The sequence below is a fragment of the Mesocricetus auratus genome, unplaced genomic scaffold (genome assembly GCF_017639785.1).
Source record: "Mesocricetus auratus isolate SY011 unplaced genomic scaffold, BCM_Maur_2.0 Super-Scaffold_100029, whole genome shotgun sequence".
Classification (NCBI taxonomy): domain Eukaryota; kingdom Metazoa; phylum Chordata; class Mammalia; order Rodentia; family Cricetidae; genus Mesocricetus; species Mesocricetus auratus.
In genome coordinates, this window is record NW_024429210.1 from 3,214,087 (window position 1) to 3,229,181 (window position 15,095).

A 15,095-nucleotide genomic window follows, 5' to 3' on the forward strand; every position below is an offset into this window, starting at 1 on the left:
TGGATGAAGGCTCTGGGAATGGCAACCAAGGTAGTCTCTATTTCATTATAGGGAAAGGGCATCAAGGGCAACCTCTCCACCACTGTCTAGATTCTTAGTTGGTGTCATCCTTGTGGATCCCTGAACATTTCCCCAGTGCCTGTCCACTCTTCAAACCTATACTGGCCCCCTCTATCCAGGCATCTCCTTTCTTGCCCTCATCTATTCCTCTGCTGTGTCAGTCCTCCTGATCCCTCCTGTTCTCCTACCCACTCCCTTTTTCCCTCTCTCCCCTTCAAACTTCCTCCTCACTCTCAGATTCTTGACCGACATAGCACCACAAGTAATTGGTTCCATCTTTTGGAGTGGGACTTAATTCCAATCAGATAGTTGTTGGTCACTCCCACAAAGTTTCTGCAACTATTGCACCAGCATATCTTACAGGCAGGTAATCTTGATAGAACAGTCTTTTTAGCTGGGTTGATAATTATATTTCTCCTTTTTGAGCATATACAACAGCTCCAGTATATGAATACTAGCACATGGCGTAAAGTTTTTAGTTAGACACCAGCACTACTTCTCAATAATCAGTGAGATATTGGATCCATTTTGTCTCACATTTTTTCAACATGTGTAGCTTGTCTGTTTCTTCTATGCTGAGTATTTTTTTCCCAGAGGGGTTTTGTTTTCAGTTAATTAGAATTTTCTCTTACGAATTACATTTGATGCTGTTTTCCAAATGAAAATAATTTAGGTTTTCTCATGTGTTGTTTTAGTTGTATAATTTTGTGCTTAGGCCTAACTGCTCTGAGTCATTCCATGAAGTTTACATTGTAGTATTTTTAGCTTCATTCATTTCCTAAAGGTCATATAATTTTCTCAGCATCACTGGCAAAAGACTGTCTCTTTTCTTCCATTTAATCCCTAAACTGGTCAGCTGGCTTTCTCTGCACAAACCTAGTTCTGGTCTATTTGATAAACCCTACCTATTTATATATCCATTAATTCACAAATGTCATTCCATCTTTATCATGTATGTTTTTAAGTACTGGCATTAGATAATGTTTGTCTTTGTGTCAATATTTTATTATTACATGCTATTACATGTGAACTCTAAGATTTTTTTAATTTAAGATTTATTTGGCTTTTTGAATAATGTGGCATCATGATTTCAGGTAACTGGTGGATGATCTGATATAATATGATGTTAGTACTTGTAACTTGTAAAAATGGGATATCTGTCCATTTGTTCAAGTTGCTATTATTGTTAAGTGTTATGTAATTTTGTATCATTGGATCTTATTCATATGTTTTTAACTCTGTAAGTAAAATGTCATCTCTGAATTGGATTACATTTTTATTTCTTCTTATTTTAAAATTAAAAAATAATTTTAAACTTACTATGTCACACACCTATTGCTCTTTGTATATAAACAGGATTTCTTGCAATTTATCATTTTAATTTGGGTTCCTAGTTAATTTGGGGTAATTTCCTATAAAGAAAATTAGGTCATTTACAAAGGAAATGACCTTTATTTCAAATGTGTATACACTTATTTTGCTTTCTCAGATTATTCTACATCTTAGTACTTCCAAAATAATGTGAAGTAGGCACAGAGGGTAGGCTTCTGTGCAGTTGATCAGATGTAAGGAATTACATTTATTTTCCAACCAAACACTATACACAAATGGTTTTATAGATAAGTTTGTCAATATGAAGTTTTCTTCATTTGCTAATATATTGAGCAGCAGATGGTGGATTTTATTAAATGACTTTGTACAATAGAGTTGATCATACACCTTTTTTCTTTTTCTCTTATTTATTTATTTATTTATTTATTTATTTATTTATTAGGTTAGCTTATGGAAGTGGTTGTAATAAGAGTGCTTTCAATTGCTCATGCATTTGAATGCTTATTCCCTAGTTGATGAAATGTTTGAAGACGATTAGGAGGTGTTTCATTGATGGAGGAAGTATGTCATGAGGATGGGCTTTGTGGTTTCAAAGTTCAGGGACTTTCACTATGGATCATGGTGTACGTCTCATCTACCGCTTGCATGACATTATGCTCCCTACCATAACAATAATGGATTAAGCCTCTGAAACTGTAAGCAGCCCCTAATTAAATGCTATTATAATAGTTGCCCTGGCCATAGTATCTCTTCACAGTGAGTGAATAGTGAATAAACCATTGGTGGAATGCATTATTTTCCAAAAATAAAACATGTAAAAAATTGCCACATGAAATAAAACTAATTTGTTAATGGAAAACATTTGGATTTCTTTTCTATTATTTTGTCAGATATTTTTACATTTCTGTTCTAAAAACTTTCCCTTATCCAAAATAATCTCATTCTTCTGAAGCTGTTAATGTCCTAATGTTTGCACCACATAAAATAAATATGTTGGAATCCAAACCATAAGCTGATGTAGTTGTTGCTATGTAGATGAAGGTGATTAGATGAAAATTGGGAATTCAAGGTACTGCAAGCCCTTTTCATTGTCAAAAGACACCAAGAATTTGTAATATATGAATGTTGCAGCAGATTCTCAACCCTTGTTCATCATGACCTCCAAACCTTCCAAATGTGAGAAAAACAGAAGTTATTCAACCAGTGGCAATTTACTTTAGAAATGTGACATCCACCTTGTCTGAAAATAATGTAACTTCCCATGTTATTTTTGTTTCTGTCTTTCAATATCAACATGACACATCATTTGCATTTCTTTTAGATTAACTCAGTTTCCTTATAGACAATGTATCATGAAGTGTTTTTATTTACAAATCAGAAAACTTTTGTGTTTGTATTTATATACAGAGACCAAATTTAGTATTTCTGTTTAATGTGTTTTTTAATTAGTTGTGTATTATTTTGTATTTCTCACATTTGTACCTTGCTTTGTTTCACATTTCCTGTTTGATTATATCTTGTTTTATTTTATTGTTTTGTTTTTGTTAATTGACATAATTTTATAATGATAAACTGACATATTTTCAATTTACAATTAACTTGTATCAACCCATTATCAAATAATGCTTTGTCTTATGTGATTTCGCATTACTTTTCCAAGTAACTGTCCACACACTTGCAATGAACTTAACCTATAAGTACCACAATTCCATCATTGTATTCCTTTAAGAAAACATTTTTTGATTTGTTAAACAAAAATAAAAAAGTTTACTATTTATGACTTACGTGAAAGAAGATGAAATAATCATATTTTGTTTCTGTTATATACAATGATTTTCCCATTTCAGACTAGTAAGTACATTGGATATGAAATGCTCATTCGCATTGTGCTAGTCTAGGGGTTAATTTTTCCCTCACTTTAAATGAATAGTCTCTGAATATAGGATTTAACATTTTTTAGAACTTTATATACTTCTTCAAACTCTTACTGCACTTGAAGAATTTTTGATCAAAATATTTACCCAATTTTTCTAGTCAACTTTGTTTAGTGATCTCCTTTATTTGGTGTTATCTTTTTTAGATTTCAGAAATGGTATAATTCATTATTATTTATATTTATATTTTATTTTTTGTTACTTTAATTTTAAATAGCTTGCTTCACTTGCCAATCCAGTTCCCTCTCACCCCTACTTCCCGCATTCTCCCCACCATTCCCTGAGCCTCCCACCCTATCCCCACTGCCTTCCACATAGGGGATATCCAGGTCTGTCATTTCACTCAGGGCAGGGTCCAGGTACTCCCCTAAGAGTCCAGGCTGAGAGAGCATCCCTCTTTGTGTTATGGACACATGAAGTATATTTGTATGCCAGGGATAAGCACTGATAAACTGCCCAGGGTCCCACAGATTACCCAGGCCTCCTCAATAACTCTCATTCAAGGGGTTAGGATCAGTCCCATTCTGGTTTCCCAGCTGTGGGTCTAGGGTCCAAGAGTTCCCCCTTGTTCAGCTCAGCTGTCTCTGCTGGTTTTGCCAGCCCATTTTTTGCCAATTTTCTCATTGCTCCTCTCTCTCTCTCACTGGGGTCCATGGGTCCAGTTCAGTGTTTAACTGTGAGTGTTTGCCTCTGGATGAAGGTTCTAGAATTGCATATAGTGGAGACCTCAAGTTGATTATCAGGAATGGGCATTTAAGGTGGTCGTTCCACTATTATTTAGCTTGCCATTTGTTGTCATCCCTTTAGATCACTAGATGTCTCACTGGTCCCAGATCTCTCTTCTAACCTATGACTCCCTCTTTTATGGTATTTCTTATCCTGTTCTGCCTCCTTTTCCACCCCACACTAAACCTTCCTGTTCCCCCATGACCTACTCTCTCTTCCTCCTCTTACCCTCTCTCTTCTGCCCAGCTCTGACCCCACTCACTTCACCGTGTTCCCAATCTGTTCATAATATCTTGCCTCATTTCTCTTCTCTGGGGTAACATGTATATCTCTCTTAGGTTCTTTCCTGTTTCCCAGACTTTCTGTCAGTGGAAGTGCAGACTGGCACTGTCCTGATCCATGTCTAAAATCCATATATGAGTACATACCATGTTTGTCTTTTTGTGACTGGGTTACTTCACTCGGGATGGTTTCTTCTAGTGCCATCCATTTACATGTGAATTTCAATTTCAATTGTTTTTTTTCTGCTGAGTTGTACTCCACTGTGTAAATGTACCACATATTCTCTATCCACTCTTCAGTTGAAGAGCATCTAGGTTGCTTCTAGGTTCTGGCTATTACAAATAATGCTGCTATGAACATAGTGGAGCAGACGTCCTTGTTGTATGAATTTGTATCTTTTGGATATATGTCTAAGAGTGGAATTGTTGGGTCTTGTGGTAGATTAATACCCATTTTCCTGAGGAATCTCCATACTGACTTCCAAAGTGGGTGTACGAGTTGGCAATCCCACCAGCAATGGAGGAGTGTTCTCCTTTCACTACAACCTCTCCAGCATAAATTGTAGTTGGTGTTTTTGATTTTAGCCATTCTGACAGGAGTGAGAATTGTTTTGATTTGCATTTCCTGGATGGCTAAGGATGTTGAGGACTTTCTCAAGTGGGGTTAGTGAATATATTTTCCCATTATGTGGACTGTCTTTTTGTCTTGTTGACTGTGTCATTTGCCTTTCAGAAGCTTCTCAGTTTCAGGAGGTCCCACTTGTTAATTGTTAATCTCATTTTCTGTGCTACTGGTGTTATGTTCAGGAAGTGGTCTGCTGTACCAACTTGTTGAAGAGTGTCTTCCACTTTCCCTTCTAAGAGTTTCAGTGTGGTTGGATTTATGTTGAGATCGTTGATCCATTTGGACTTAAGGTTTTTTCAAGGCTATAGACATGGATCTATCTGCAGTCTTCTGCATGCCAATACCCAGTTATGCCAGCACCATTTGTTGAAGATGCTTTTTATTTTCCATTGTATAAGTTTAGCTTCCTTGTCAAAAATCAAGTGTTCATAGGTGTGTGGGTTAAAACCAGGGTTTTCAATTTGGTTCCATTGGTCTACCTGTTTATTTTTGTGCCAATACCATGCTGTTTTCAAGACTATAGCTCTATAATAGAGCTTGAAGTCAGGTATGGTGATGCCTCCTGAATTTCCTTTATTGTATAGGGTTGTTTTGGCTATCCAGTATCTTTTGTTTTTCCATACAAAATTGATTATTGTTCCTTCAAGGTCTGTGAAGAATTGTGCTGGAATTTTGATAGGGATTATATTGAATCTGTAGACTGCTTTTGCCAAGATTGCCATTTTTATTATGTTGATTCTAGCAATCCAAGAGCATGGGAGATCTTTCCATTTTCTGGTATGCTCTTTGATTTCTTTCTTTCTTTAAAGACTCAAAGTTCTTGTGATACAGGTCTTTCACTTCTTTGGTTAACATTATCCCCAGATATTTGATGCTGTTTATGGCTGTTGTAAAGGGTGATGTTTCTCTGTTTTCTTTCTCAGCCACTTTATCATCTGTATGTAATAGGGCAACCGAATTTTTTTAGTTAACCTTGTATCCTGCCACTTTGCTGAAGGTTTTTTTTTTTTTTTTATCAGATCTATGTGTTCCCTTGTAGAGTTTTTCGGGCCACTTATGTAAACTATCATATCATCTGCAAACAGTGATAGCTTGACTTCTTCTTTTTCTATTTGTACCTACATGATCTCCTCTTGTTGTCTTACTGCTCTAGCTAGAAACTTCAAGTACAATATTGAAGAGATATGGAGAGAGTGGACAGTCTTATCCTGATTTTGGAGGAACTGTGTTGAGTTTCTCTCCATTTAGTTTGATGTTAGCTGTTGGTTTACTCTATATTGCTTTTATTATGTTCAGGTATGTTCCTGTTATCCCTGATCTCTCTAGGACCTTTATCATAAAGGGGTGCTGGATTTTGTCAAAGGCTTTTTCAACATCTAGTGAGATGATCATGTGGTTTTTCTTTCACAGTTTGTTTATATGGTGGATTACACTGATAGATTTTCTAATGTTGAACCATCCCTTCATTCCTGGGATGAAGCCTACTTGATCATGGTGGATGATTTTTCTGATGTGTTCTTGAATCCGGTTTGCTAGTATTTTATTGAGTATTTTTGCATCGATGTTCCTGAGGAAAATTGGTCTATAGTTTTCTTTCTTTGTTGTGTTTTTGTGTGGCTTGGGTACCAAGGTAATTGTAGCCTCCTAAAAAGAGTTTGTCAGTGAGCCTCCCACTTCTATTGTGTGGAATACTTTGAGGATTATTGGAATTAGCTCTTTTTTGAATTTCTGGTAGAATTCTGCACTGAAGCTATCTGGGCCTGGGCTTTTTTTTTTTGGTTGGGAGACTTATGATGACTGCTTCTATTTCATTAAGTGTTATAGGTCTGTTTAGATTGTTCATCTGTTTTTTATTTAGTTTTGCCAAGTTATATCTATTCAGAAAATTGTCCATTTCCTTTAAATTTTCGAATTTTGTGGTGTACAGATTTTCAAAGTATGCCCTGATGATTCTCTGGATTTCCTTAGTGTCTGTTGTTATGTCTCCCTATTTTCATTTCTGACTTTGTTAAATAGCATGGTCCCTCTGTCTTTTGGTTAGTTTGTATTGGGCTTTGTCTATTTTGTTGATTTTTCTCAAAGAACCAACTCTTTGTTTCATTGATTCTTTGCAATGTTTTCCTGGTTTCTACTTGACTGATTCCAGCCCTCAATTTGAAAATTTCCTGGCATCTACTCCTACTGGGTGAGTTTGCTTCTTTTTGTTCTGGGACATTCAGGTGTGCTATTAATTCTCTAGTTCCTCAGTTTCTTCATGTGGCCACTTAGTGCTATGAACTTTATTCTCAGCACTGCATTCAGAGTGTCCCATAAGTTTGGGTATGTTTTGCCTTCATTCTCATTGAATTCCAGGAAATCCTTAATTTCTTTTTTTATTTCTTCCTTAACCCAGGGATGGTGCAATTGTGCATTGTTCAATTTCCATGAGTTTGTAAGTTTTCTGCGATCTGTGTTATTGTCGAATTCTAATTTTAATGCATGGTGGTCTGATATGATACAGGTGGTTATACCATTTTTTTTTGTATCTGTGGAGGTTTGCTATGTTTCCTATTATGTGGTCAATTTTAGAGAAGGTTCCATGTTGTGCCGAGAAGAAGGTATATCCCTTTGTATTTGGGTGGAATATTCTGTAAATGTTTGTTAAGCCCAGTTGGGTCATAACTTCTATTAGTTGTTTTGTTTCTTTGTTAAGTTTCTGTCTGGAGGTCCTGTCTAGCAGTGAGAGCAGAGTGTTGAAGTCTCCTACTACAAGTGTGTGAGATTTTATGTGGGATTTGAGCTTTAGTAATATTTCTTTCATGAATGTGGGTGCCTTTGTATTTGAGGCATAGATGTTCAAAATTGAGATTTCATCTTGATGGACTTTTGTTTTGATGGATATGAAATATCCTTTATCTCTTTTGATTGATTTTAATTTGAAGTCTAGTTTGTTAGATATTAGGATTGCTACACCAGCTTGTTTCTTGGGTCCGTTTAATGGAAAATCTTTTCCCAACCCTTTACTCTGAGGTAACATCTGTCTTTGACATTGAGATATGGTTTTTGTATGCAGTAGAATGATGGGTTCTGTCTTCGTATCCATTCTGCTAGTCTGTGTCTTTTTATAGGCAAATTGAAACCATTGATGTTAAGGGTTATTAATGACCATTATTTGATGATTCTTGTTTGTGCTTGATTTGTTGGTAGTGGAATTATTGTGTGTAAGTTCTCCTCCTTTTTTCTTTGGGTGTTTGGGATTATCGATTGCCTGTGCCTTTGTGAGTGTAGTTATTTTCATTGGATCTAGGTTTTCCTTCTAGCACTTTCTGTAGAGCTGGATTCATGGATACATATTGTTTAAATCTGGCTTTTTCATGGAATAGTTTGTTTTCTCCATCTATTGCAATTTAAAGTTTAGCTGAATATAGTAGTCTGGGCTGGCATACTTCTTCCCTTGGCGTTTGTAGGACATCTGTCCAGGATCTTCTGTCTTTCAAAGTTTCCATTGAGAAGTCAGGTGTAATTTGGATAGGTCTGCCTTTACATGTTACTTAGCCATTTTCTTTAGCTGCTCTTAAAATTTTCTCTTTAACCTTTAGGTTTGATATTTTAATTATTATGTGGTGAGGTGACTTCCTTTTCTGGTCCAGCCTATTTGGTGTCTGCAAGATTTTTGTATTTTCATCTGCATATCCTTCTTTAGTTTAGGGATGTTTTCTTCTATGATTTTGTTGAATATGTTTTCTGTACCTTTGAGCTGTATTTGTTCACCTTCTTCTATACCTATTTTTCTCAGGTTTGGCTTCATCACGGTGTCCCATATTTCCTGGATATTTTGTATTAAGGATTTGTTGGTTTTGAGATTTTCTTTGGTTGATGACTGTATATCCTCTAATGAGTCTTTTACACCTGAGACTCTCTCTTCTATCTCTTGTGTTATATTGGTGATACTTGCATCTCTAGTTCCTGATCGTTATACAGCTTTTCTATTTCCAGCATCCCCTCACTCTGTGTTTTCTTTATTGTTGCTATTTCAGATTTCAATCCTTCAACTCTTTAAGTTGTTTCCTTAATTTGTTTGGTAGGTTTTTCTTGGTACTCTTTTGATTCTTTGAGAGATTTGTTTATTTCTTGAGTTTTTTAGTATGCCTTTTCCCCCATTTCATGTATTTGTTTGTTTTTTCTTCTATTTCTTGAAGGGATTTCCTCGTTTACTCTTTGAGGGTCTCTATCACCTTCATAAAATAATTTTTAAAGTCTGTCTCTTCTGCTTCATCTATGTAGTGCTTTTCAGGTCTTGCTAGCATTGGGCCTCTTGATTCTGGTGGAGACCTGTTGGTCTTTCTATTGCTGAGTGAGCTCTTATTCTGTCTTCTTCCTATCTCTTCTTCCAGTGGTTACAGGTGGGGTCATTTGTCTCCACTGTTCTCCTTCTTTCCTAAATCTGAAGCTGTGGACACTGGAGTGTGGGGTCTGAAGCTGGGGACGCCAGAGGGTGGGGTCTGGAAGGACTGATGCATTTCCTGTGTGGGTGGTTCCTCTGGCTGAAGCTGTGGATGCTGGAGTTTGGGGTCTGGTAGGACTGGTGTCTGTCTTTGTGTGCAGGTCCTCTGCATGCCAGGAGCAGGTCCCTGGAAGATTGAGTGATTGGGTGATGGGTGGATGTGGGTTGATCCCAGGGGATCCAAGCTTAACTGAAGCTGGGGACTCAGGAGGTTGGGGTCTGGGAAGACTGATGCCTTTCCTTTGTGGGTGGGTGCTTGGATGCCAGGAGTGTGTGCCCAGAAGATTGAAGGGAGGAGTGATATGTGGGGGATGGGGAGTATCCCCAGGGAGACTCAAGCTCAGCTGAAGCTGGGGACACAGGAGGTTGAGGTCTAGAAGGACTAATGCCTTTCCTGTGTGGGCGGGTCCTCTGAAGCTGAAGTTGGGTTCGCTGGAGGTTGGGGTCTGGAATGACTGATGTCTTTCCTGAGTGGGTGGATCCTCTAGTTGCCTGGAGCAGGCCCCAGAAGATTGAGGGGATGGATGATGGGTGGGAGATTGGGAGCGGCCGCTGGGATACCCAAGCCCACCTGAAGCTAGGGTGCCTGAAGTTGGGGTCTCATTACTTATATTTCTCTGACTTGTAGGTCTACCTGGTCTGTTTTACAAAACATACCATTTTAAAAACATTCTCACTTCAAACACTTTCAAGTGTTTCTTCATTCTTTCTTTTATTGCCTTTGTTACCCTGGGTACACATTATCCTGTCTGAGATATTTTCAGAGCAGCTCAATATTTCTTTCTGCTTTTGTCTTAGTATATCAATATGGACAGCTTCTTTAAACTTAATGTGTTAAAATCTACAGTGGCAGACTTTGAAAATTCCCCCATAGAAGGCCTTACACTTTCTATGGAGCAGAAGAGGAATGGGATGGGGGGGCATGAGAAAATGGGAGGGATAGGGAACTGGGATTGTTGTAAAAAATAAGATAGTTTCAAATTTTAATTTAATAAAGGCAAAAAATTTGTCAGATTTGTTTCCTGTCTGTGTCTGGTCAATTGATAACTCTTTATGTGAGGTTCCTCATTTCATATCTATCAGTTATTTTGTGCTTTTCTTAAATTTGCATCTTTGCTTAATGTCTCCATCTTTTACAACAATTTCCCCTTTCCCTTCTTACAAAAAGTTTGATTTCTCTGTTTGTTTCTTTTTCAGCTGTTATTTTTAATTTAATTTATGATTACATTTTATTTTGTCAAATGCAATCTTTGCTACACACTCATATCCACAAAGTGAGCCCCAAAAATCATCATCCCAGCTTCATGTCCTCTGTGTGTGTGTGTGTGTGTGTGTGTGTCTAAGGCCTATTAAATTTATTTAGATACTGTAGATAATAAACATAGAGAAACATAGGACTGCATATAATGTTTCTTGGTGATCTTGCCTAGATCCAGAAGGGATTAAATGCCTGTTGCAGATCTAGTTTCCAGAGGACTCATATGTTATCTCTAACTTAAAATCATTATGTCTTGCCAGATGATGGTTCATAACTATAATCCTAGCACTCAGGAGACAGAGTCAGGTGGATCTTTGTGAGTTTAGGGCCAGCCTGGTTGACAAACCTACACAGTGAAACCCTGTTTCATGAAACAAACAAAAACCTCACAAAACAACAAAATAAACCATTATGTCTACATTTTTACAATTTTATTGGAACTTGTACTTATATAAAGTATATGCCTTGCTGACCTAGTTTTATAATCTGTATTTTTTTATTTTGGTCTATTTGTTTGTTTGTTGTTTTAGCTGCTGGTGCTTTATCAATAATTGATGCTAAAAGTAAAAGAAAAACAGCTAAGCAAGAAGAAGGTTCAACAGGGAAATTTGCATGCAAACAATCTGGTTCCCTGAGTTCAACAACTTGAACTCATATCGTAAGAGGAGAATATCCACTCATTTTATTCTCTGATATATATGACTTAGTGCACATGTATACACAAGCATTCATGCACAGATATGTCCACAAACATGCACACAAACACACTAAAACACGCAAACACACATTCATACAAATTCATACATTCAAACATGCACATATTCACATATCTGTGCTAACACATACTCACACACAACTGCACACATGTACACACATTCACACATATACTCTAACGCACTTTCTCTTTCACACACACACACACACATACACACACATGTATACAAACACACAGGTATAAAAATTGAAATGAAAAGAAAGCGATGAAAACATTACCCTCTCCTGGTAATCAAGCCAATGTTTACCTAAGAACCTCAGACAAAAGTAATCCTCTAGATGCCAACTATGTACTTAACTGAAGGAAGCCTGTCTGAGAGTGGGATTCCATGATGCAGTTTAAGGAAGGTTCTCATCCATGATGAGTTGACATTTTTGTAATGTCACAATTGTTTGGGTGTTGTCTAAGTTCCTATTGGTGTTGTCTGCATAGCAAATAATCAATAACCATTGGGTCACCTAGTTGGACAACAATGGAAACATTAGTTTGGTCAGGTGTAGGGATCTCTGCTGGATAGATACTAATTTTTGTGTCCTCATAGCAGTTTTGAGTTTCTTTATATATGGATGTAGGCAGAAACTGAAAGCTTTCATACAAACACTAATATAGTTAATCAATTCATGGTTTTTAAACAACATTAAGAAAATACTGCTTAAATGACTCATTCCTACATTCACACATTCAAGAAAACAAATTATCTTATATTAACAATCAAGTTTCCTGGATCATTTTGCACTGTTTCAGATCTTTCTTTACCTTGGTACCAGTAAAATGGGAAACTTGGACACAAGTATGTGTAGATGAGTCTAATTGGAAGAGACCATTTTGGCTCAAAATGTTAACTGTAATCTCTGAAGTTATGGGTTTATAAGGAAAGCAAATCATATAGTTAATAAAATTAAACATATAACTTAATACCTTGTAGAATTTTCAATGATTTCCTATGTCCTTTTGTTGCAATGGGGAACACTTTCTTCTTTTGACATAGAATCCAATTTCTTTCTGTATTATCAATTTCATAAAGTGATATGGAAATATGTAATCTCCTGAGCTATTGAAAAGGAGATAAACACCCATATATCTGCTCAGTTCCTGGTAGCTAATTCTTGGCATTTGATTTAGGACACCTATTTTCTTCAGAAATTGCAAATGTTTTTGCTTTGGAGGTTTAGCCTAGTGAATTCATGTATTCTGACTTGAATTTCTAGGGAATGTAAGGCCTCTCCAAATAAGTTTTTAGAATTAGTGTAATTAGCTAGAAAAAAGAAAAGGAGTGCAAAACAAATTAAGAAGAAAATAAACTCATAGGCAAACTATAATTTTATTGGCAAGTTTGTTTTTTTTAATTTTCTTTATTATGGAAAGACAGAATATTAATGCTGAAACTCTTTGGCCTATAAAATACATTGAAAAAATGTTTTAAAAAGTACAACAAATTTTGCCCATATTATTGTAGAAAAAATTAAATTAAGCATTTCAAACATGTTAATTATTTCTTTCCTTATGGAAAATTACTCCGATCAAGCAACTTAGGAAGGAAGCTTTTATTTTGACTAACAACCCTAGAATGCAGTCCATATTGTCTAGCATGTCCCAGTATCAGGTCCTTCAGGAAGTTTGTAACATTATATCTATAATCAGAAAGCAAACAGTGCCATACCCCAGAATGCTTTCTCCATTTAATGAGTCCAGGACTCCATCTCATTGACCATAGTTTGCCTAGTTCAGTTACCATAATACTGATAAAACCTCACAAGCCTTCCCAGAGGTTAAACCAATATAGATAATCCTCAAATTCTTGTTCGACAGCTTATATCAGAGATGATTCTAGATTTTGCCAGGTAGATCATTAATATTAACCATCAGTATAAAAAAATCAGTCTGATATTCACCCTGTTATACAGGGAGAGATTTCAGCCCAAATTCACATTTATTTTAATACAAATTAAAATTAATTGGTAAAGTAAATTTTCATATAGAAATTTTAGTATAATATCACTACTTCCTGTGTGACTGCCAGAAATGCTTATCGTGGTAGTAACATGTCTACAGGCACCATGCACATTTTTACATCAAAAGTAACCAGAGATCTTTGAAGAAATGTATAATTTTAGCATTATGTGGAGATGGGGGTTGTCGTGGGATATCTTATAATTCTACAGTATTGTGAGATCTTACTTTAGGTTTTCAAAAGGCTTTTGAAAGGCCAGTGATACTCAAGCAAACCTAAAACAGCCGCTGACACTGGCAGGTGGCATTGCTGGAACAAAGAATTGAGGATGAGAAGTGCTGAAGTTTATTTTGAGTAATAAAATGAGTGTCCATGAGTCTGTATTTTCTGAAAGAAGCTCTTGGACCCAAGACTGATGGCTGGGAGGCCAGCAAGGCACTGATCCAGATCCCCTGTATGTGGGTGTCAGTGAGGAGGTCTCGCCATTCTTTGGGGCCTTGGGCAATAGATCAGTATTTATCCTTGGCATACAAATGGACTTCGGGAGCCCATTACACAATAAGGGATTTTCTCTCAGCCTAGACTCTTGGGGAAAGGCCTAGACCCTGCCCTGGATGAAATGACATACCCTGGAGATCCACCATGGAGGGTGGAGTGGGAATTGGTGGGGTGTTGGGGTGTTAGTGAGGGGCAGCAGAGGAGGGAGAGAGATCTGGGATTGACATATGAAGCAAGTTTGTTTCTAATTTAAATAAAAAATAAAAAGAGAGAATACATGGTACTCGAACGATTGACTAGTGTTCAAGGACAAAACTCTTCTTCCAGATGGCATTGATCTGATCCCAGCCCTTTCATGAAAGCAAGAAACATTTTGCAACTCCAGAGCCAGGAGATCCAATGCCCTCTTCAGACCTCCATCTGCATCAAACACAGTGATAAGCTCAGTGAAAATACCCATATATAAAAATAGATAAGTAAAATGTAAAAAAATAATAGACAATGCTACATGCTCTTTGTGTTGAGATTTAAGTAGCAGCTATTTTGTTATTTCAAAACTGCTGTCTTTTTATATCACATATAATTATTAAGATAATTGCTTATAATGGAAAATGTTTTACAGGAATTTACAATTCCTAAGTTTTAAGGTCAAACATATTGAAATTCCGAAAAGAAAAAAAATGGTATTTATTATCCAAAATACGAGTGATTGCAAAATATACTCATATTAGTAGAACAATATGTTCTCCTTTTCAATTTTTGCATTATATTCTCCAAAATTGATGTTTCTAGATATCAGAGTTGTTTGGAACGCCATAGAAAATGTGTTATTTAGGAACTGCCTGAAGATAACTGTAATGCGTTTACCACCATTATTTGGATATGCATTTTACACAAATGGAACATTCTGTTCTTTTCTTCCTCATATAGAATATCAGGAACATGATGTGTATCTAATTATATGTTGATATTCTAAAGGCCATTTTCTAAATATTCCATCTTTGTAAACACAAAACTGTATAAAATTTTACATAGACTAGGAAATTACCAATATCCATTTAGAGTTTTTGATGCAATACAAATGATCCGCATTGATCCTTTTTCAATGCACCTGTTGTGATGACACTTTTTTCAAATGATCAATAGAAAGTAAAAACACTAATAATTATTCC